This window comes from Mauremys reevesii, linkage group 11 (genome assembly GCF_016161935.1).
Source record: "Mauremys reevesii isolate NIE-2019 linkage group 11, ASM1616193v1, whole genome shotgun sequence".
NCBI classification, from domain to species: domain Eukaryota; kingdom Metazoa; phylum Chordata; order Testudines; family Geoemydidae; genus Mauremys; species Mauremys reevesii.
The window spans coordinates 35,684,137-35,708,091 of record NC_052633.1 but is presented as its reverse complement, the minus strand read 5'-3'; the positions used below and the strand labels follow the sequence as shown (position 1 = coordinate 35,708,091).

The 23,955-nt window shown below is 38.4% G+C and overlaps 1 long non-coding RNA gene across 1 annotated transcript in view; it reads right to left on the bottom strand.

Moving 5' to 3' along the window:
• The window catches only part of LOC120374459, a 54,453-nt gene extending 47,463 nt beyond the window's left edge, over positions 1 to 6,990 (bottom strand). The window contains exons 1-2 of the long non-coding RNA XR_005586113.1: positions 6,887 to 6,990; positions 4,326 to 4,437 (exon numbers count right to left, since the gene is read on the bottom strand). This is a non-coding gene — a long non-coding RNA (uncharacterized LOC120374459). The remainder of the gene's footprint in view (positions 1 to 4,325; positions 4,438 to 6,886) is intronic.
• Between the last annotated feature and the right edge of the window lie 16,965 nt (positions 6,991 to 23,955).

The window sequence follows — 23,955 nt, the reverse complement described above, 5'->3', positions numbered from 1 at the left end:
AATATCAATATGCACTTACATTCTGAACTGCAGTGTCATCACTTGACTATAAGAACTGCAACAAAAATATCACCCACTTGGGGAAAATGTGCATATTTTTTATATTTGCCAAATATTTATTACTGACATTTTAAAAAAACTTTAACTATCTTCAGGGTGCCAAGGGTTTCAAATTTACTGAATTTTAGGATCACCAATAAAATGTTTTTAACAAGACATCTCAAGAGGGCATAAAATAAAAATTACCATATTCATGAGTGCAAGCCTATAAGATTGCAATGCTATAAACTGGATGTCTATAATTTGCATGTGACTGTCTTAATTAAAAAAATCTTTGGTAATTGGAAACTCCAGTACTATTTTTGCACTTCATCCCAAAACACTTTGCATTATACCATTACTTTTTTTGTTTAATATATGTATACATGAATGCACACAATTGCAAATGATCAATAATATTTAACTGTGTATCTAAGATCTAAATGATGATGGATACATTTAAATATTGCTTTCCAGGAAATTATTACTCTACTGGTCATGAAGTAGCTTAAAACATTTATAGTTTAAACAAGATAGCTACCATTTTTTTACTTTTCAAAACATGCACCATTTACTCTCATTTTTAAACCAAATGACCAAATTGCCTTCCAAGTGCCACTGGTTCCTATTGTCTTTTGGTCTTTCCTTCCATCTCTAAGTACAGCATATTGAGGTGTTAAACCTTGTACTTCCTGCTATTAGCTTTGTTTGTTGGGCATCAAGATGACAGCAGTAACCTTTACTTGCCTCAATATATTCTTTGCATGTTCAAAATCAGTGTACACTGTTTATTACACCATGACTACTTGAAAGAAAAAAGCAGGTCATGTGGAGTGCTGCTTCCTTTCCTGAATTACCAGCAGATCACAGGTGTTTATCAGACTCCCGGAGGTGATTCAGGTAATAAACACTGGCATGGCAGTTTAAATGGTTAGAAGCTTTTCCGCAGAACTGAGTCCTTGCAGTCCTATCGTTTTGCATATATTGCTCACAAATGGCAAATTATTTATGCAGCCTCTTTAAGTGGTTGCTTATGGTTTTTATTTTATTTTTCCAAAGCAGAAACCTTTTTAAGATGTGTGTTCTCGTGACAAGGCAAATTATAAATTCATCCATAAGTCTGATTGATTTAGGGTGTCCCGATTTTATAGGGACAGTCCTGATTTTTGGGTCTTTTTCTTATATAGGCTCCTATTACCCTCCACTCCCTGTCCCGATTTTTCACACTTGCTGTCTGGTCACCCTAGATTCATTTCTTAAAGCTCCTATAAACGCATATTGCCTGTGACCTTGCTGTGCCCTCCCACTTAGTTCAAATGTCATTTCTGAGAAAGCACTGAGGTCATAATAGCAGTTACTTATCTGTACTGGTGTTCAGAGGACAACAAGGATATCCTGCGTGCTGATATGGAACAAGTTTTGTCAAGAAGCTCTTTATGAAAGTAGAAAGACAGGAGTGAAGACTGAAGCTTTGTTGGACAATGCAGTCTCTAAGTCTGATGTGGCTTTAGAAAGGCCAGGCATGAATTAGAAGACGAATTTTCAGACAAGAACTATTTACCAGTTAAAGACAACTGTGAAGGACACACTATTGTCAAAGCTGAGCAGATTATTTCATAGTTTGAATGAGTATGACAATTTCAGAGACTAAAGGGGTTTTAAAATTAGGTGTTTGCATGAGTTTATGATGTTATATAAGTGCAACTGATGCACAACTACCCCAAGTCCTGTCCATGGCTAAGGGCCTATTTTTCTCTTGAATTTGCTAGTGCGGGGGATCTCAAATATTTTCATAGGCTGGCCCGTATTTTAATACAAAGGCTGTAGTGTGGATCGCCTCCCTTCCCATTCACAAATGTGCAGACTACCACCCTCTTCCATTCACAATGGCAACCACCCAGCAATTGCTCTGTGGCAACCACCCAGCAATTGCTTACATGGAAGAGCAGTGTTAGCGGAGTATTTCTGTATCTTTAATGCAGTTCAGCAGCTGGAAATAAAGAGAAAAAGCCAGCCTTGTGTGACCAGCCAGCTCTCCATGGACCACCAGACCACAGTTTGAGAACGTCTGTGCTATAATGTTATCATCTGTGACCCTAACCTGTGAGGTGCTGAACACTGAACTCAGTGGGAGTTAAGGTTGCTCATCTCCTTTCAAGAGACACTGAACACCTTGCAGGATCAGGCTTTGTTGTATTTAATTGTACTATAGCAGCCCTTTGAGACCCAGTGAACAGCAGGCCCCGTTGTGCTAAGTACTGTACATACTAAGATATCTAAATAGACAGAATTATTATTCCCATTTTACGAATAGGGAAATGAGGCACAGGGAGATCAAGCAGTTTGCCCAAGGTCACACAGTAAGTCTGTAGCAAAGCCAGTAACCCACATCTTGTAAGTACCAGGCCAATGCCTTAACCATAAGCCCATCCTTCCCCTGTGATTAAACACAGCAACTAAATATGTCATTTTATATCTGTGTTCTCAAAACCTGGTAAAAACTAGCTCAGAAAGAAAGTGTTAGATATTGTCAGGCCTTGCCATTTATTGTACTACGAAGTACGTAATTCAAGTTCAAATTGACCTCTATTCTTTTAATACTCTCTACTGCTTGTCTAGAATTTAGGTTCTCTAGTCCTGTCTGTATTTTGGTGCCATTTTAACCTGTCATTGTAGTAAATCTGATCTTACCTTGCAAAATATGAAATACTGTTTGTGGCAGACCAGCCAATACATGTGAGCAAAAGAAAGTGCAGCAGGAAATGCCAGTGGTTTGGGAGAAGTTAGAAGGGTTTCCTATAGCTTCAGTTTCATAATTCCAGACACTTTGGAGGGTAATAATTTTCAGAAAAGGAAAAGTGGCTCAGTACCAGATCTGTGTTAAAAGAAAACAAATATAAATTCAAATGAATTCATATTGTAGGAATGTCCCAGGTGATTCAAGCAGCCCAGGAAAGTTTTTTGTTTTGTTTTGTTTTGTATTTGTTCATTCTTTTTCTTGTTAAAGAAAAAACTAACAAGAAAGAAATCACTAACTCAATGAGGCCACAACCTAATCAAAGTTAATGGTGAAACAGGCTACAGCAGTGACTACTGAAGAAGTAACGTTCTTCTAGAAAAAGGGGAGCAATACATTTTAAAATACTCCACTGGCCAAATTCAACCTTGGTGTAACGTCAAGAGAATTACACCAAGCAAGAATATGGCCCCATATTTTAATTGCACTGTGTAGTTTCCATCTAACAAAGCATTCTCCCAAATCACCATAAGCAAAGGAACTAAGCAACTGGTACTGCATATGGCATATCATTTGCAAATAGGTCAGATGAGGTACATGCAGTACAGCTGTTTATATCTGGCAAACAGGTGCTTGATTTTGGATTTGCTGACTAACTGCAATTTTAACGACTTTTCCGTGAGAGGTAAAAGGGGAACTGGGGAGTCCCCCATACCAGCTGAGGCTCTGGCCCAGAATGTGCCAATGAAAAGGAAAACTGCTTGACATTACAATTGTTAGATCCTGTTGGTCATATCTGGTGGAATTTTTTAAGGGAAACAATGCAGCATGGATAGGGCAAGTAGGAAACACAATTTAGCGGAGTTTCAGAAAGGTGTATGACATAGTCACTCACGATAAACCACAGCAATTTCTAGGGCCTGATTTTTTTGAATTACAGGTGCAAATAATTGTGGACACCTCATACAGCACCCTAACATCTAACCACAAATCAGGTAACTAGACATCTAAGTGCTATAAAAAAGCCATCTTCGGGGGGTACTGGGTGCAAGACTGTCCTATGAAAGCTAACAGCAAGAGATGTAATTAACACAGCAGTGTTCAGAAAAGAACAAGAGATGCTAACCAGAACAGACTATCTCAGGGTGTGATTATTAGCTAAGAAGCAGGGTAATGGAAAGCTCTCAGGCTCTCTTCTTTACATTCTTAACAGTAAAGTACATTTTAAAAGACTTTTCTCCTGCGCTCAAAGAAACACGGCTGTGCAATGTTTTAGAGCAGAAGGTACTGAGTGGGAAAAAAGAAAGCCGCCTATACTTTTATGCTTCACGTTATGCAGACTAAACCCAAATATTGTCTTTAAAGTTCAAGCTTAGTTCAGTTGTCCATCCCCAGCTACTCCACAATCCCTCTCCAACACACATCACTATGAATGTCAAATAATTGCTCAGAAGGACACTATCAGAGAACCACTGTGACCCTGGCTAAATGCTAGTTATGCACCAATCCCAGTACTCCCTGTTCAAACTCATTCCAAATTGCTCCTTACCTTTCTCAAGATCCTTTACCTTGGCCTTTTTCCTGTTTTATGTTTGCATTTGTGTTCTTACTCTTTCCACTCTTTGACCTATTTAGCCAGCTGTTTGGAACTTTTTCAGGTGCTGAAATATAAACATGTACAGTGAGGAAGAGAAGAGAGGAAAAGATATAGGGCAGCATTTTTCAAACTGGGAGTCCCCACCCAAAAGGGGATCGCAAGCCTATTGTAGCCACCTTACTTCTGTGCTGCCTTCAGAGCTGGGCAGCCAGAGAACAGTGGTTTGGTACCCAACTCTGAAGGTAGCGCCACCACCAGCAGCAGTGCAGAAGTAAGTGTGGCATGGGAGGGGTGTGGGGTTGTCACTTTTCGGGGTGGTCATCACAGCCTGAAATATTTTCAAAGGAGATCCCAGCAAAAAATGTTTGAGAACTCCTGATATAGGGGAACAGGAGGCAGGTACAAGAAATCCTCAAATTACCTCCTGCAAGGCAGGTCCCTTAAAAATTACCCAGAAAGCTTAGATTCAGGTACCAAAGTTCAACACTCTGCTCATAACATTTACGTCTTCTCTTCTTCATGTAATGTACAAATACATTTTGAGTGGTAAAGAAAGCTGGAAATGTTCAGCGTGAATTAGCACAAAGCTATATACCACAAATATCTCTGTGACTGTAATAAATTGGAAAAATGCAGTATTCAAAAGACAAAGCTCTTCTGTGTGATTGGAGTCAGTCTAGTATTCACTATGTATTGTATTCACCAATATGGCTGTAATACTCTATATGTTGGAGTAGATATAACCAACCAGAAATCTCTTTTCATTAAGAGCTAAATTCTTCTTTGCCTTGTGAGGGTATGCTGGGAGATTGGGTGAAGAGGCCACAAACAGCCTTTCCTCACCACCACCACCAGATTATTTGACCAAGAACCAGGCAAAATATAGCAGTGGACAGATGCCAAATGGTACCCCTTGACCACAAAAGGTGGTTTTGGATGTGGTCTGAACCTCCTGTGGATGTCTGTACTAGGAAACAGGTGCTGGGGAGAGGAGTAACACACACCTCTTTCTGCACCAGCCTTATGGAGCACCTTCTAATTGGGCTGCCCCTAGGCTCTCCTGATAATTCAGTCTATGCTCACCCTGCATTGGAAGAATGATGCAAAAAACCTTCGCTAAGCTGCTACGATTGTGCACACAGAGCTCCACTGAAGAGCAGAATGTAGTCCAAAACTCTGTCAAGGTGACTGGAGATAATAGAACAGCTTGTAATAAATTTCATTCTTTAATTAACATCTCTGACTCTAAGAAAAGGGAAGTGTGCTCTGTAATTATCTATGTGTTATGTATTATTATGTAGCCTTCAGTTTCTCCACTGCAGAGAAACACATCTCATACTATTTCCAGGAAGAACTGAATTCCTGGCTGTACATATATACCCTGTGTTTGTTGTCCTTCTCACTGAATCTGTGGCCTAGGCAGTCCCACATGTACTCCCAAAAAACACACCATTTCTCCTAACACCACAAGCTAAGCCAATGACCTGGCCATCTTTCTAAATGATTGCACAGCATCAAAACAAAGCCATGGTGCACATTAACGCAAGAAAGGCATGCCTGCCGGTGCTAGGTAGAAGGTTAACTTTTCTTTTAGCTTTCAGCTCTCCTTTCCAAAGCTATCCTTTTTGTGGAATCTAGCAGAGCACACTCTCTAAGCTACTGGATCCTTTTAAATGTCACAGAGCTTGAGTGGTCAGGAAAGGAGCATCATGTGTAATGGCACTCATTGGGTGGATGGGGAGCAACCAGCAATTAATTCTTCTTGGGAGAAATGGGTTCATCAATAGTGCTACAGGACCCAGCTAGTGAAATGACAATGGGACTAAATCCCTTAACACATCCACTACTTGCTACAGAGCTCTAAGACACTACTTCTTTCTATTAGAAGCCCTCTACTTTTCTATCACTGCAGGGGCTCACTCCCCACACCACCAATGCTGTAGCAAGTATATCATTCTCCTAACAATAAAGTAAAATCAAACAAGAACCTTTTTGAGAAAGTTCATACCCAGCATCAAACTTCTATCTCTATAATGGGCCTGAACTGAAAAACCAGAATTCAACACCATGCCCTGAACTTGAAGAAAGCTCAGAGCTAGACACTGATCCATATCTGGACTTAATGAGTTGGACCCGTCTCAACAATATTGTAATAAATTCCTTTAATTTCATATCCTTAAGGTAGCTCTTCATATTTCTGCCTCAAAGTACATCCTTTCTGACCATGGCTCTAGTACTTTGAATTGCTTCTCTCCATCATGTGCGCTATTTGATTAACTGGTGACCCTGGAACTAACCCCAGCCTGGACTCTCTTTTTTTAAATGTCCTGGGCCAAATGGATGGAGCTCCAATGAAGTTAATGGGATGAATATGGCCCATCATACTGAGTCAATGATTAGGCCAGTCCGCCATTTGGTAATAAAAGGTGGTTATAAATGCAGAGTGTTATTCATTATTTTATTTATTGTTATCATTCTTATTTACTTTCATTTAATAGCAGAAGCAGCCTCACCCAGAAAGCATGCACAGTGTCCTGCCACTTTTTCAACAGAGAACAAGTTTCTTCCTTTGCACAAACATTCCAGCACAGAAGTGCTTCATGTCAGACAAACTATTCAGCCCACCTCTCCTTTTCTGTGGGGGAAGAAAGCTTCCGATTGAAAGAAAAAGCAATCGTCATATTAGGTACACAATGGTAAAGACCATAATGGCATCTAAAAGCATTTCCAGTAACACTGACAAATCTTTATTGCTTTCTGCATGCTTGTTAATTACATTAATCATGATGAACTCTAATATTATTATCTACTAATAATCTTATATTGATATTGGTATGGATGCAATATATAATACTATAGGAATTTCACATTTGTCTGCATGAAGGACAAATGGAGTGCATTTTTTTCATTACAATTTCAGCTGCATTTTCTTTCTATGCCTTGGGTAAAGTCAATCATGTATTGCCATGAAAAGAAATCCATAACTCATACTGCTCTGAGGTCAGTATTTCCTATTTTGGGGAGAGAAAGGTTCACTTAGTATAGACATAGAGCCTGTTATATAGCTCTGATAAAGGGGTAGTGTATTCTGAGATTTACATGCTTCAACCAAAAACTTTTTATGAATGTTAATAATATTAAATGCATAAAAGGAATTTGAATATGAAGATTAATTTATCATCTGTTGACAATAACATTTTATACTTAAAGTTGGAGGAAAAAGGTTTCTCATGAAATGGATAGTGCCAATAAATATGCCTAATGCCTCTCTATATAAAAAGTGCTCATGTTCGTCAGCACTATATAGAGGTTCGCTGACTGAACTCTGTCAGAACTGGGATGTCAAGGAAGTGTTCAACAAAACTCTACTGCAGAAATGGGGATTTATAAGAGGGAAAATGAGGGCTGTTGTAGTATGTGTTAATAAGGAAAGGATGGTCCACTGGTTGAGGGATAGCCCGGGACTCGGCAGATCCAAGTTAAATTCCCTACTCTACTGTGGGCTTCCTTGTGTGACTTTGGCTTAGGCTGAGTTAGTTTCTGTGTGCCTCAGCTCAGGGTAAAAGTACTTCCCTTCCTCACTGGGTGTCGTGAGGATCAACACATAAAGATTCTGAGGTGCTCAGGTACTATAGTAATGGAGGCCACAGAAGGTACTCTAGACAGATAGAATATGGACTTGATCCATCACTCTAGGCCTACAAAAGGAAATCAGTACAGCTGGTAGAAAATTGTCAAACACTTGACATTTTTCAAGGAAAATTTGCAAAAGTTTTCTCCAAAGAGTTACTGTTTTTAACCAGTGGTCAAAATGTTTTCAAATTAAAAACAAAAACAAACAAATTTTCAAACATTTCTGTGAATTTCTACATTTTTTCTGCTATATTTGGCTGCTTTTCCAGGAGATGAACAAGTTTAAATAATAGTTTGAATAGAGAAATCTGATCCTTCTTACATTTGCCTGTAACCATTTCTAGCTAGTCTTTTTTTAAAAAATCACCACCACCTTTTTATCAATTGTTGTATTGCAATAATCATAGTAAGCATAATACTCAGAGTTCTTAGTGGATGCATTTGAAACAAATAAATCAAAATAAATTAAATGTAACAGCAGCACTAGAAAAAGAGAATAAGCTAAATTTATCCATGACAAAATTAAAACCAGTGTGAGAATAGACTAAAACCCAGTAGTTTACAATGAAGACAATGGAGTTATAATAGGGATAAATGTGACCCATGTTTTACTAGGATAAGGTCAAAGTAATCTGTACTCCTGTAACTATACAGTGCTGTTGTTGCTGTGTTGGGCCCAGAGAGACAAGGTGGGTGAGGTTATAATCTTTTATTGGACCATCTTTAATGGCCATTGGCCATTATCTTTGAAAAATCATGGTGATCGGGAGAGGTCCCGGATGACTGGAAAAAAGCTAATGTAGTGCCCATCTTTAAAAAAGGGAAGAAGGAAGATCCAGGGAACTACAGGCCAGTCAGTCTCACCTCAGTCCCTGGAAAAATCATGGAACAGGTCCTCAAGGAATCAATTCTGAACCACTTAAAGGAGGGGAAAGTGATCAGGAACAGTCAGTATGTATTCACCATGGGCAAGTCATGCCTGACTAACCTAATTGCCTTCTATGATGAGATAACCGGCTCTGTGAATGAGGGGAAAGCAGTGGATGTGCTATTTCTGGACTTTAGCAAAGCTTTTAATACAGTCTCCCACAGTATTCTTGCCAGCAAGTTAAAGAAGTATGGGCTGGATGAATGGACGGTAAGGTGGATAGAAAACTGGCTAGATGGTCGGGCTCAACGGGAAGTGATCAATGGTTCCATGTCTAGTTGGCAGCCGGTATCAAGTGGAGTGCCCAAGGGTCGGTGCTGGGGCCAGTTTTGTTCAATATCTTCATTAACGATCTAGAGGATGGTGTGGACTGCACCCTTAGCAAGTTTGCAGATGACACTAAACTGGGAGGAGTGGTTGATATGCTGGAGGGTAGGGATAGGATACAGAGGGACCTAGACAAATTAGAGGATTGGGCCAAAAGAAATCTGATGAGGTTCAACAAGGACAAGTGCAGAGTCCTGCACTTAGGACGGAAGAATCCCATACACTGCTACAGACTAGGGACCGAATGGCCGGGCAGCAGTTCTGCAGAAAAGGACCTAGGGATTACGGTGGACAAAAAGCTGAATATGAGTCAACAGTGTGCCCTTGTTGCCAAGAAGGCTAATGGCATTTTGGGTTGTGTAAGTAGGGGCATTTCCAGCAGATCGAGGGACGTGATCATTCCCCTCTATTCAGCACTGGTGAGGCCTCATCTGGAGTACTGTGTCCAGTTTTGGGCCCCACACTACAAGAAGGATGTGGATAAATTGAAGAGAGTCCAGCAGAGGGCAACAAAAATGATTAGGGGGCTGGAGCACATGACTTATGAGGAGAGGCTGAGGGAACTGGGATTGTTTAGCCTGCAGAAGAGAAGAATGAGGGGAGATTTGATAGCTGCTTTCAACTACCTGAAAGGGGGTTCCAAAGAGGATGGATCTAAACTGTTCTCAGTGGTAGAAGATGACAGAACAAGGAGTAATGGTCTCAAGTTGCAGAGGGGGAGGTTTAGGTTGGACATTAGGAAAAACTTTTTCACTATAGGGTGGTGAAGAAATGGAATGGGTTACCTAGGGAGGTGGTGGAATCTCCTTCCTTAGAGGTTTTTAAGGTCAGGCTTGACAAAGCCCTGGCTGGAATGATTAGTTGGGTTTGGTCCTGCTTTGAGCAGGGGGTTGGACTAGATGACATCCTGAGGTCCCCTCCAACCCTGAGATTCTATGATTCTATGATCTTCTGTTGGTGAGAGAGACAAGTTTTTGAGTTTACACCGACCTCTTTGTAGTCTGAAAGCTTGTGTCTCACCAACAGAAGTCGGTCCAATAAAAGATATTACCTTATCTCTGTACTGAAACTAGCACTGATCACAATAAACGATGGTAAATACATCCATGTTCTACTATGTATCAATGAAGACCTGTAGCATAGGTAGTAAGAGTGTATGTCGGTGAAATATTCAACCACAGAAATTAGATGTGAAAGGACAGATAGGTCACCCAGTCCATTCTTCCTGGGAGCCAGTACTAGCTGAGTTGAATTATATAATGAATGAGAAAATCTATAAATTGGCAGTTCCTAAATAATAATTACATGAGTGTATTCAATGCCCATCTGTTCTCCAGAAGCTACATCATTATGTTTCCTCTTTCCAGAGTTTTTTTCACTAGAGTCCAGTGGAAGAGAAAAAAATCAGACTTAGTCAAAATTTTCATTCCAAATTTTTTTCTAATGAAAAACAACCTTTTTGTAACCAAAAACATTCAGAAAAGCTTTCTCTTTTTAAATTTTACATTATTTTGCCATAACAGACATTTTAACATTTCATATAATTAATTTTTTGATTAAAATTTTGATATTTTCCCTTTTACTCCCCATTTTTTTCTTTTTTCCTTCATTTAGTTTTGCTACTGAATGCAGTAAAACAAGTGATGTCTGATTTGCTTTTTTAGAGTTTCTATTTTTCTTTTCCCTTGACTTTTGCAAAAGTACAAAGGAAAAATTAAACTCTTTAACTCTACCACCCTGAAACTTTTCAAAACTTCCCCAACTTTTGAAAAGTTTCAGGGTAGTAGAGTTACGGAGTAGCAAAAAAACCCCACAGACTACTAACCCTGAACAATGTTCCTTTCAATGCACTCGTTAGCAAAAAGAAAAAAAAGCAGTAAAAAAGGGAGAAACAAAAAATGTTTGTATATATATATATAAATATATATATATGAATTTTAAAAAAATTCAACAATATATTATATAATTTTTTTAATATTGTTCTGCTTCAAGCCCTGGAAAATAGGAACAGCTTCAAAAATTCACATATTTTTTTTTAAATTGTTATTTTCATTTTTGACCAGCTCTAACCCATGCCCCAACTTTTTGCCTGGTTAACGACAGCTAAAAGACTGAACTGTCCTGTTGTTCTTAGTCTTAGCCACTGCCTAAAATGTTCCCACAAGTTTAAGTCCTACACTTTCACTAATGGAGTCAATAATCATGTTTTATTATGGTAATGCCTTACGTCTTAGGACCAACCAATACTGATGCCCGCATAGTGCTAGGCACTGCCTAAGCAGAGTAGCAGACACTCCTGCTCCAAAGAGCTCATAACTAAAATAGGAAAGGTAGACAAAAAGTAGGGGGAAAGGATAGACCATAAAAGCAGAGTGATCAATGAGATATTCTGTGAATGTCATGGTAGCTCCCCACTTTTTTGTGAGATGGAGTAATTTAGTTCAGGGAGGATAAGATGAATGGAAGACAAGGGAGAGGGATGAAAGGGACAGGGCAAGGGAGAAGATACTGGACATAAGTTATGAAGAGTCAAAACCTGAATTTCCTACTCATTTTCTACTCAGCCCTTTCCCATGCAACATTCCCACTGACTTCCACAAGAGTTTTGCCTGACTTGGGACAACATGTTTTGTCTCAAAGGGAAAAAAACTATATTAAATGCAACACTGTTGCAATAATGAATGGAGCAGTCATTAGAAAAGCAGTTGCAGCAATGAAAGTATCCACTGAGAATAAAACAATAAGAGTGGGACTCTGTGTGTGTGAACAATCTGCTGTGGGGAAGGATCTGCAGAAACTGACAATGACTAGGGGCAGTGGCACCAGGAATGATCAAGTTCTAAGTAAATCACTTACAGAATGTACATCTAATATGTAAATGCCTCTTCTTCCTGCTCCCACCTCAGCACTGCGTCTGCCACTGAATTATGAAGGGATTGGATGGATAGCCACAATTTGTATAAAAAAAGAATAAAGGGGGAAGAGGATCTCAGTTGTCCTCTGTACCTGAGCTGTGATGCTGCTCCTATAAGTTCTGAACTCTCTCCTGCTGCCCAGCTGCCCATACCCTGCTCTCCATATTCTAGCTATATCTATTTATTGCTGTTGTGCTCAGCCTAAACTATGCTGTGCCTACCAAGACGAACTGCTTTTCATAGTCACTACTGCAGAGACTCTCTGATGAAGGATACCTATCATTTTGAAAAAGTATAGTTCTAGCTGTTTATTTTTCTGAGGTGTCTGCCTCTGCGCTGCACCCTTTAAAGTTCAGATTTCAGAATCAAAATATTCCCAAATATTTCTCAATAATAGGATGTCCAAACGTGACTATCATCTGAATCCAATCATCAGGCTACTCACTCATTCTTACTAAAAAATCCTCTAAACTAATCAAAGTCAATCAGAACCTGTGTGAAAAGGATGAGAGTCTAAAGGAGAAGCAGATCACCTCCACCACAACCCCAGCAATACAGAATCATAATCAAACCAAAGTCAGAACCAGATCACAGCTGACTCAATCACCCAGAATTGAAATCAGAGTTGAGTCTTAGCCAATTCTTCCATTCCAATATTGAAATCTGCTTTAACTAAAAAATATGTATGGCCATGGCCATGTTCTTTTTCAGTCATCTGTGTGACAGGATCACAAAAATGATATAACACCTTAGATGCTTCACTTTGCCCCAGAAAAATTGTCTGGCCTTTTTTTAAAAGAACACTGTGTTTGAGTTTGAAGGAAGGAAAGAACATCTCATTCTCCGTGCTTAGTTGTAAACTAATTTTATTGCACCTAAATCAAATTGTCAGCTCATACTTCATTTCCTGTTAGTTTTATATACTGTATATTTTATGGCTGTGATTCCATGTTGCACTTCAGAAATACACTCACACAAAACAAGTGTATTATAAGAGCAGAAAATTTTAAAACTAGAACACCTTAAAGAACAAGCAGTTTCTATGATCTAAGAAGTTTGTGTGCTATATTAATTTAAGAACTGCCAAACCAGACCAGAACAACAATAGGTAGTTGTGGAAACTTCCGAGAAAGTACCAAGAAATCCTGTAATCACCTATCATGGATAACTTATTGAAAGGGAAGTTTCTTCCCAACTCCAGACAGAAGTCATTTTATGCCATGTTGTATTAGCATATCCCAATGTTTCCTATCCATATAAATATCTAACCCTACCAAGCTCTTGGTATCAGTGACATCTTATGGTTGCATATTCCACAGGTCAACAATGCATTGTATAAAGAACAGTATACCACACACACCCCACACATTTTGCAACAGATGCAAAATACATGATGATGTGGTGAGGTATGAAGGTTTCATTGGCACTAGTTTGAGATCACTTGCGCAGCATACTCATGGCTTCGCCACTTCTGAGTAATACAGGGCCATTAAAACTTTTATACCACAAAACACTATCATGTATTTTACATATCCATATATATTCAGAACAAATAAATGTCACATTTATTCTGCATTTCTACAGTATAATAATGAAATGTACATAAACACCATGGGCAGGTTGTGTATTTTTGAAATTTGGTAACTTGTACATTCACAGTTATCGTTTTTTACCGACGTACTCTATACAGCTTAACAGTTCATTTGATTGATGGATTACTAAATTATATTTAAACAACAGAATACAGCAGCTTTTTGTAATTATGGGATATCACAGCAAATACCAGTCATTGAAAAACTCCCACAATACATATGTTCATGGCAAAGTCAATGATTTGCATTTAGAGAGCTTGTAAATTGGGTACTATGGAATTTTGCTCTGTTTGACTGAGGCTGGATACTACAAGTACTTTACATACTGATTATACCCCTCTTCTGAGTTGCTGAATACACCAGGGGTATTCTATCCTACTAGCTTCAGTGGAATGGTAATAGAAAAAAAATTATTTGGCAGGTGCAGAGGAGATAAGCATTAAAGGAGCTCATTTTATTTCAAATCCTGTACATATATAACTTTAAGACTGTGACATATAGAGAGAGATTTTCAAGTGGTAGTTAGGCACCTAAGTGTTGTTACTGCCCTTACAAATCGCCCCCAAAGTAGCTGAAAAAGGACCTTTAAAATTAAGGCTGAAATTCTGAGCCCAGTTCTGCCCTTAGATTCACATGTGAGCGCAACCAGTACCAGTGTATCTGAGGGCAGATCTAGGCTCTCCATCCTGAAACTCACCCCCTAAGCTTGTAGCACCAAGTTTTTGCAGGGGTCTCAAATCAGTGTCCATTGCAGCATTCAAATTCTGCTACAAGTCTTGAACATTCTTGCTTTTTTCTGTGCCAAATTGTGACAGTAAGAGTAATAGGTAGAATAGGTAGAATACCTCAGAATAGGTAGCAGGGGGTTATTTAATGTAACCTTTATGTTATGTGATGGCTAGATAAACTTTATTAAAACTACCTCTCATGTTCCAAAAGAATGCGGCTGCATTATGTAGCTCCCTTAATGTTCATCCTATTATATCTCTGGTTACCATGGCAATATCCTCCTAGGTATTTGTAAGGTCACAAAAAGAAGAGCTAACCCTCTTACTCCTAGAATAACTAATGTGGTTCTGTTACTGGCTTGATGTAAATAGTCTCAGGTGACAGCAAACTATACATATAGTCAATTACAACTGTTCAAAGGAAATGATTTGTTGTAACAGCCACTGTTCAACCCCTGTGACATCAATGTTTCTATGGTAACAGTTGCCTATTGCACTGCTTAGAATTGAGTATTGATCAAAGTAGGACCAACGCTATTTCAGAGACTTGCTACTTTTCTGTGTGGCAATTTACGATAGGAACTCATAACATCACTGTATATTTCAAGCCCCAAGGAACCAATTTAGCAGACAGTTACAGTAGAATATTAGCAGAGGTCAATAATGGAAGTCTGATTATAGTCCTAGGACAATTATTCAATGCTTTTGTTGTCTGCCCTTTCAACATTCCACCAGGTTTTAAAATTTTTCAAATAATAATATTCATGCCTGAAGAAAGTGCTGAATTTGTCTATTTTAAAACTTTATTTTTCATTGTTATGTTATCTAGCAATAAAATTATTTAGTTATATTAGCCAAGCTCTGACCTCTCAGAAGTAAATAACTATTGATCAAGAAGTGAAGCTCTGATTGTGTACTACGGAGTTTCCATTAATGGTCTCATTGGCCCAGCAGATAAGGTGATTCTTACAGAAGAGCAGACAGTATGAGAGTGAAGAATAACATTAGACAATACCTTACAGTGAACAATAAGATACTGAACTGCTAACCACAGCTGTATGATGGGTTCTTCTCCTAGTTCTGTTAGCAGTAAAGCGGAAATCCCGTTATAAAATAGAATCAGCCTAGAAAGAGGCACACAGAAAGTGGATGGTTTTGTAGGAGCTGTTTTGCATCTCTTTCACACTGCCTCTGCATCTGTGCAATCAACTCACTTCATAAAGTATTAGGAATGTCCCAACTGTCATCTCATTAATTTTCCTTTGAAAAACAGAGAAGGCACAATTTTTGCAGTGTTAATGACAAATATAGAAACATTAATGATCATAAGGAATTTGTGAAGAAATAATAATAAAACAACTTTTGGGGAAATTAGTGTCACTCCTACTATGCACTATTACTGAAGTCATTGGAGCCACAAACAGACATCAGAGGGCAAAATTTGCCCCATATTGCTCTCTATTTTCCTAGAGAAGAGACCTATGGGGATTTATGTAACTCCTATAAAGAGGTAATTGGAGTTATTCATCCAGTTGCTGAGTGGGAAAATAGGATCCAAGCATCATTAATGTTATTAGGTGTGAAAAAAGGTTTGCAGAATTAGAGGCACATCCAGCTGCAGATGAGTAAGTTCTCTTTAGTAGTGGAGTGAGAGGATCAGAGATAAAAGCAGTGCAGCATCCTACCTATCACAGCAGCTAGACAAGATGAAAGCTAGTTGACTTTGACTTCAGATAAGGCAGCTATGATGCTGGATGGCAGGAAGAAGCAACCAAAGAGATAGATGTTAGAGATTTTAAGCACTCTTTCTGTTGAGAAGGTATGCCTGCTTTTTAGTGAACTAGTTGCTCATTTGGGTCATCTCCTGCTTCCAGATATCAAGAGAGCAGTAGTCACAAGAACCTTTTTAATATATGCTTGGTCAGTAATATTGAGACCCTTCTTGACAGATGCAGACCTCATCCAAGGACTCCATGCTTTGTCACCCCTAGATTGGAAGACAGCAATGAGATCTACATATAACTATTCCTGAAGACACTTCAGAAAGTTCAGCTACTGCAGAATGCTGCTGCTCACTTACTTAGCAAAGATTTATGCATGGAGCATGTTGCACCTGTGCTTGATAAAGTACATTGGCTTCCAGATGTTTTGTAGTACAAATCAAAAGTCTGGTTTTGCTCCATAAAACCATTTCTTGTTTGGGATCACCACTCTACACATGGGCCAGCACAGCTTCTGAGAACAGCTGGGGCACACAGTCCTGAGATTTATATGGTTCAAAGCAAGGTGTTCTCAGAAGAATGCTTCCCCCAACACCAGTCCAAAAGAGCTTGAGTTGAATGACTCAAGATTGCAAGGCCTAACTATTTACTCAGGCTTTTCCTGATGGGTTGGTTAAAGTGCATAGGGTTGCATGAGACTTTTTGAGGTTAGGGAGTTTTTATTATTTTAGTTGATATTGTGTGCATTGATCAATGTTTGGATGTGGTCTTACAATTTTTGCACAAATGCCTAGGGTCACAACAGGTGCATTCTTTAAAATGGAAAAAGAAATAAAATAGAAAATGAAGGAAACTAGTTCTTGAAACCAATCTAGATGTCAGGGGACTGATGCCAGTCATCTCAAAGTAGAAATATGGGACACATTAGTGATGTTTTTTAGGTCTTTTTAGTGTCTTAGAAACAATCCCCTTCAGATTTTTGACCAGGACATTGGAACAATCTAATAAGAGATTGATCCAGAGATTCTTTCTGAGGTTTCCTAATGAGCCCAGCGAATGCTGGGACAGAACTTTCAGTGCTGTGTGGATATGATCAATGAGGTTCATAATTTATGTTCCTGACCACTACATCACAGTTTCACAATTTAAGGAGCTCTCCAACAACCTACGACATAACATTCAGTATTGGGATGAACTACAGTGAAACAACAAAAACTGTGTGGGCTCATCTTCCCATCATTCTTCAACACAATTATCATGTCTTAATACCGGCAGAAATGTAACCCTCCTCCCCGCACCATCTTTGTTACCACTGCATTTCCTCCTATAATCAAGCCATGGTTATTCCCTTTACCAAAATATACTTGGCCAAATTGGGGAAGAGGAATCAAAGAAAATAGTCAATCTTTTCTTTAAATGGTTTTAGAATAATTTCATTCATGGCAGGCCTATCCTGTTAGTTAGTCAGTCATAGCCATCTGAAGAGTCAGGCTGTTAAGTGTGATTCCTCTTCAGAATGGGTCCTTTCCACTCCACTTTAGCAACTAATCTTGAGCTGACATTACGCACCACTCATCACTATCAGTGTCAAAACCTACTGTATATCAGCCTGTGTAGCCGAAGCAGCATCGTATGGATAAATTGAAGAGTCTGCATGCCAATCATTTCACATTCTCAGCATTCAAATGTGCTCATCAGCTAGTAAGAAGTGGTCATGCCCTGGAAATAAATTCTGAATACATGTTAGAAAGAGGCAAATTTTAATAACTGATAGTAGTTAGAGTTAAGGCAGGACATAATCTTTGCTTGAGTAACCATGCAAGGAGGACTGCCATTCTTCTGGTGTTTTATCATCATTAAAGAGGGTTTCCTCCATAGCTAAAACCAGCAGTGTAACAGATGTGGATTTTTATCTGTTCAGTCTTAGTAAAAACATCAGTTCTATGCCTCTCATCCCTGAATCACAGTTTAGAGCTGTTTAAAAAACTAGAAGTAGTAAAAGATAGGGAGGTTGGCGCTTCTGTGTGTGCTCGTTGTCCTTTGTCTGCAACAAGACAACACCTCCTACCGCCTCTCTTTATGACATTTCTCCCTCAGTGGCAGTATTAGGAAGTTAGCTTTGAAGTTTATTCCTAAACTTTAGCTCAGAAAGGACAAATAAGATCTATGCAAAGACTCTTCCGTGTTTGTTACTGTCATGTCATTGTTAAATTTGGTACATAATTGTTCATTGACTTCCTAGCAGAAGAAACAGTATCATTTTCAAAATCTTGTCTTAAAGGTTTGCTTTTATGATGACTTTTCAGAAAACTGAGGACAGGGTTTTCTGTGCAAAGCCAGTTTATTCAGGTCTCATGCTGGGGACTAGGACTCGGCCTTTAGTTATAGATAACAAACTCATAAACTTATCTTTGCTACCTGTGAGTACCAAAGGGGCTCAAAAAATTCCCAAGACTTTACAATTAAGTGCTTAGCACACATTAAAGCTGCAAAAGAACACTGCAGACACTGTAATGAAACATATCTATTTGGTGAAGTATGTTTCTGCCAAAAATTACAAATATAAACTAAAAAGGAAGCTTTCTCAAACAAAAGATTCTGTTTATTCCTGTCCAGAAAACATTAAGGGATGATGAGACTCAGGCCCTCAATCTATAAATAGAAAGTGTAATACTTTAAAATGTAGAGCCATTTGGCATTCTGAGTGTTTTAATTTTTTCTTTACAAAGATAAACACCCTGGAGAAAAATGCTAGAGCGAAGGACACCTAGGTTCTGTGGCATTAGGAATTCCCTGAGTATTCTCAATATGCAGACTTTGTTTGAGATTATATTAGAAACTAAATTAAATCCCATACTGCTAGTGGATTTTTTTTTCTAAATTCTCAGCCTTGGTTAGAGGTGGACAAGGGGTTTGATGCAGTTAATGAGGTGGTTTTTTCAGTGTTTCCAGATGCTTAAATTGCTTACTGTGATTGTGAGCAAGGACAGAGGTTTGTTAAAAATTAAACTAAAGAAAAATGTTGTCATATGAAAAAGAATATTGATATGTTCCTCATTTTGGCCAGCCTAATGTAGCCTAACTCCTGATTCACATATTTTAAGGCCAGAAGGGATCATTGTGATCACCGAGTCTTACACGCTGCATAACACAGGCTACAGAATTGCAATCAGTGATTCCTGAATCTAGCCACGTAACTTGTGATTGAAATGGAGCATCTCATTCAGAAAGACATCCTGCAAACACTTACATATGTGAGGAATTTCACTCCCATGACTAATCTCATAGAACTCAAGGAGGTAAACATACTTATGGGATTAAGTGTGTTCAGGATCAGCCCCTCAAACAAACAAACCTGTTTGTCACAAGCAAAATTCTCCACCAAAACTGGAGACGTTGTTGCATCTTACTTCATAAAGCTTTAGGTTGTTCTTGTTGTTCAGACAGTTCTTTGAAGATGATAAAGTGAAGAGTGTTTGGTGCTTAAAGCACCATCCCAAAAAGAGGACTTCGCTATATTAGGAAAGAGCAAAACCCAGCTCTCAAAAAAACAATCCTATGTATGAAAAAAATAAAAGTGGGAACAGGCATCCCAGTCATTAAATTCAGGAAGGCATTTCTATAGATATTGACTGTTGAACAGTGGCACTCCAGGGCCTTAAAAATGCTTGACAAATTAAATGCATAATCTTAGACAGCACTATGTAAAGAGGTCATCTGAAGTGGATTTCAAAGATCATTTGTTTTTATTATGATGATGATCTGAGTGCCATCAGTGTGTGCTGTAGTCTTGTACAGTACATAGAAAAAGGCAATATTTTGCTACTACTTTATTCCTCATCGTCTTTTTTTTCTGACCGTTACCTCAATAGGCACCATGATTACTGAAGTTCTTGTCATCTTGTTCTGTATTTTGGATTTTTGTAATCTTATTTTACATTTTCAGAGCATGATATTAGCAAGGAGTTTCAAAACTGATTGACAAGAAGAGTTAAAAATAAACACTTATTGTATCAAGCTACATTTTAACTCTGGGTACACAGACACAGCTTCCACTGAAGCAAAGGGAAACCCTTATGTTATTTGAACCCCTGATACCACCCATTTACATTGATTTAAATGGTTTATTCTATTATTAGTTTAGTATGTTCTCAAACTCCTATTAGAAAAAGGAAGAATGTGCAAAAGTGAGAGCTGCATTTCAAACCCAAAGTTTTGGGGGTACTCAGAACCCAGGGTTTGGTTTGGGCTCATCTCTAATTCCAATAAATGCCTTTCAATTAACCAGTCATGTAGATTTTGAGAAGATTCTGTCACAAAGTTGAACGTGCTGCAAAATTTAGACTCATCCTTATGAGAGACAGGGCCAATTTCTTTTCAGAAGAAGGAGCAATGAAGGGCAAAAGAATGGGCACTTGCTGGACTGAGACGCCAGAGACCTGGGCTCTATTTCTAGCTCTAACAGTGACATGCTATGTGACCTTGTCATTTCACCTCTTTTTCACTCTCACAATCTTTGTCTCTCTTGTCCGTTTAAATTGCAAACATTTCAAGGCAGGAACTGTCTATTACTATGTATATGGACATTGCTTAGCACAAAGGCACCTCAATGATATCTAGATTTCTTAGACTACAATAATCCAAATAATGACAACATTAAAATAATAATGACCAAATCACTTAAGAGCAAACAAGAAGTTTAGGAGATGTGACAAAAACCTTTTGAGATAACAATGTAACCTGGAACATTTGAAAGAATAAAAAGTTGGTACTGAGAGTGAAAAAGACAAGAGGAGTGGGAGAAAAGGGTGAGATAAATAAGGCTAAAAGAGAGAAGAGCATAAGAATGGCCATACTGGATCAGACCAAAGGTCCATCTAGCCCAGTATCCTGTTTTCCAACAGTGGCCGATGCCAAGTGCCCCAGAGGAAATGAACAGAACAGGTAATCATCAAGTGATCCATCCCCCATTGCTCATTCCCAGGTTCTGGCAAACAGAGGTTAGGGACACATCCCTGGCTAAAAGCCATTGATGGACCTATCCTGGCTAATAGCCATTGATGGACCTATCTTCCATGAATTTATCTAGTTCTTTTTTTAACCCTGTTATAGTCTTGGCCTTCACAACATCCTCTGGCAAGGAGTTTCACAGTTTGACTGTGAGTTGTGTGAAAAAAATACTTCCTTTTGTTTATTTTAAACCTGCTGCCTATTCATTTCTTTTGGTGACCCTTAATTATTGTGTTATGAGGAGTAAATAACACTTCCTTATTTATTTTCTCCACACCAGTCATGATTTTATAGACCTCAATCATATCCCCCCGGTCATCTCTTTTCCAAGCTGAAAAGGACCAATCTTATTAATCTCTCCTCATACTGAAGCCATTCCATACCCCTAACCATTTTTGTTGCCTTTTATGAACCTTTTCCAATATATATTTTTTGAGATGAGGTGACCACATCTGCACTCAGTATTCAAGATGTGGACGTACCATGGATTTATATAGAGGCAATATGATATTTTATGTCTTATCTATCCCTTTCTTAATGATTCCTAATATTCTACTTGCTTTTTTGACTGTCGTGATACTTTAAAGGAGATAGGAGGGTATCTAAGCTGAAAGTCAGATGCAAGAAAAATATAGTTTCCTGAAAATTGTCACTTACAGAGTGCAACTCTCCCATGCTGCAGCGTGCAACATGGCACGGTACAAGAGAGATTTAAAGTCAGTACTTTTCTAAGCAGTGTGGACACAGCCTACACCTTTATTACTGAAGCAGGATGTTTTTATTTGCCTTGTGCAATGCCTTATGCCCATAAATTCCATCCACTCAGCAAGTCAAATTATTGCTAACCTACAAAATAGATTAGGTATGGGTTTAAATCAGTCACTTTTTAAGATATACTGCAATTTAGCTCCTATCCAGATTTGTAATATATTCACCATTTAAAATAGCCAGCAAATGTTCTTCATAATGCATTGTTTGTGAAGTGGTCTTACCTCTGCCAGCAATATAAAGAATACATGCTCTAATTTGTATTGGTCTGTGATTACTACCAATGAAATTGATGGCTGCCAAAACACTCTGAAGCCATGGGAAAATGCACTCTGCTGAAACTCATTAGAATTAGTGATATAATAGTAAAACTAATGGGCAAACATAGTACTTTCCATCATGAGCAGTTTGTGCTAGGATTCTATGACAATGAGAAACCTTTTCAGGTGATAGCAGACAGGGAACAGCCAATGAATGATGTGTGAATGTCTAATGGTGTATAGCAACATTAAGATATGCTTAATTGCAATGTTCAGATTTTGTTCCACTTATCAAATCCTCCTATTTTACAGAATATTAAGCATTGGTGTACATTATCAATTGCCATCAAAATAATTTCAGAACAATAAACTAATCTACACCATCATAGTGCTAAAAACTAGTACAATCATTTTAACTGACTGGGGAAAAAACAAATAGAAGGCAAAATTCAGAACACAGAAGTTTATTAGTCAGAAAAATCTTCCCCTTAAGGTTAAATGCAGAATGTAGATACATTGCTACAGCATGTGAGACTCCTTTGTCAATATTTACCAAGCAAGTGGAGTAATAACGTGCAGTCATTATTGAACTCAGACAGACTTCTAAATTTATAGTTTTCAGCTCATGATATAGCTGCTCTGTATAAATTATGCCATGGATTATGCTTGGATTGTGCCATTGGCACCATTAGTTCAGATCTATCTCTTGTTTCCAGATGGTTCATCTGTTTGTTTTCTCAGATATTCAAGATTCGTTATTTTTTATATTCAAGATCCATTGTGCTTGCGTAAATTTGTGGCATTTTTAATGTTGGTTAGTTGAGTAAATCTGTTCTCAGACAATGGATAAAAAGAGAACATCTGTGGTTTTTCATACTAATGCGGACGTAAAAATTTCCTAAATATGTGAATCCACAATAAAGTATTTTTGTTTATGAGATTATCCAATTATTATAGAACTTCTTGCTCATTGGCTATTATAGGGAATAGAAACAGATCTGTCATCTTTGCCAAATTATTTCTTTCATTATATAAAAGTTAAAATGTGCAAGTCATGTTCCATATTTCTTTTACTCCAGTAGTAGTGACAGAGTGTGAGGTTCATCAACAGAAGGTTCTTATATAACAGGGTGGATTCAAGTCATGTACCATAACATCAGTATCACTTGGCAGCCCTTATGGTTGGAGTTTCTCAAGGGCAGCTACTGTGTCCAGTGATGGAAAGAAAGTCAATCAACCAACAATACTCCTTAACTTCAAGCTTAGTTCTACATCTCTTTCATATTCTGTAGCCGGTCCCTACAGCTTGAATATTTCTTGTAATATTTTCCTTGTGAAGCCTCAGTCCTGTTCCTAGTATACAAGTGTTCATATCACAAAAAAACACCTTGGCAAAGAAGTCAAGGAATAAAATAGACAAGAATGAGTGATCATCACAATCCCAATAGCAGTGCTGTTTTTAATTGTTTGTATTACAGAAGGGTTTAGAGGTACCAACCAAGACTGAAGCCCCATTGTGATGGGCACTGTCCATACACAAAGTAAGAGAGAGTCTCTGGCCCCAAGAACTTACACTCCAAATAGACAAGACAAACAAATGATTATTATCTCTATTTTACAGATGAGGAACTGAGGCACAGACAGGTTAATGACTTGCCCAAAGTTACAAAGGGACACTGTGGCAAAGCTGGGAACTCAAC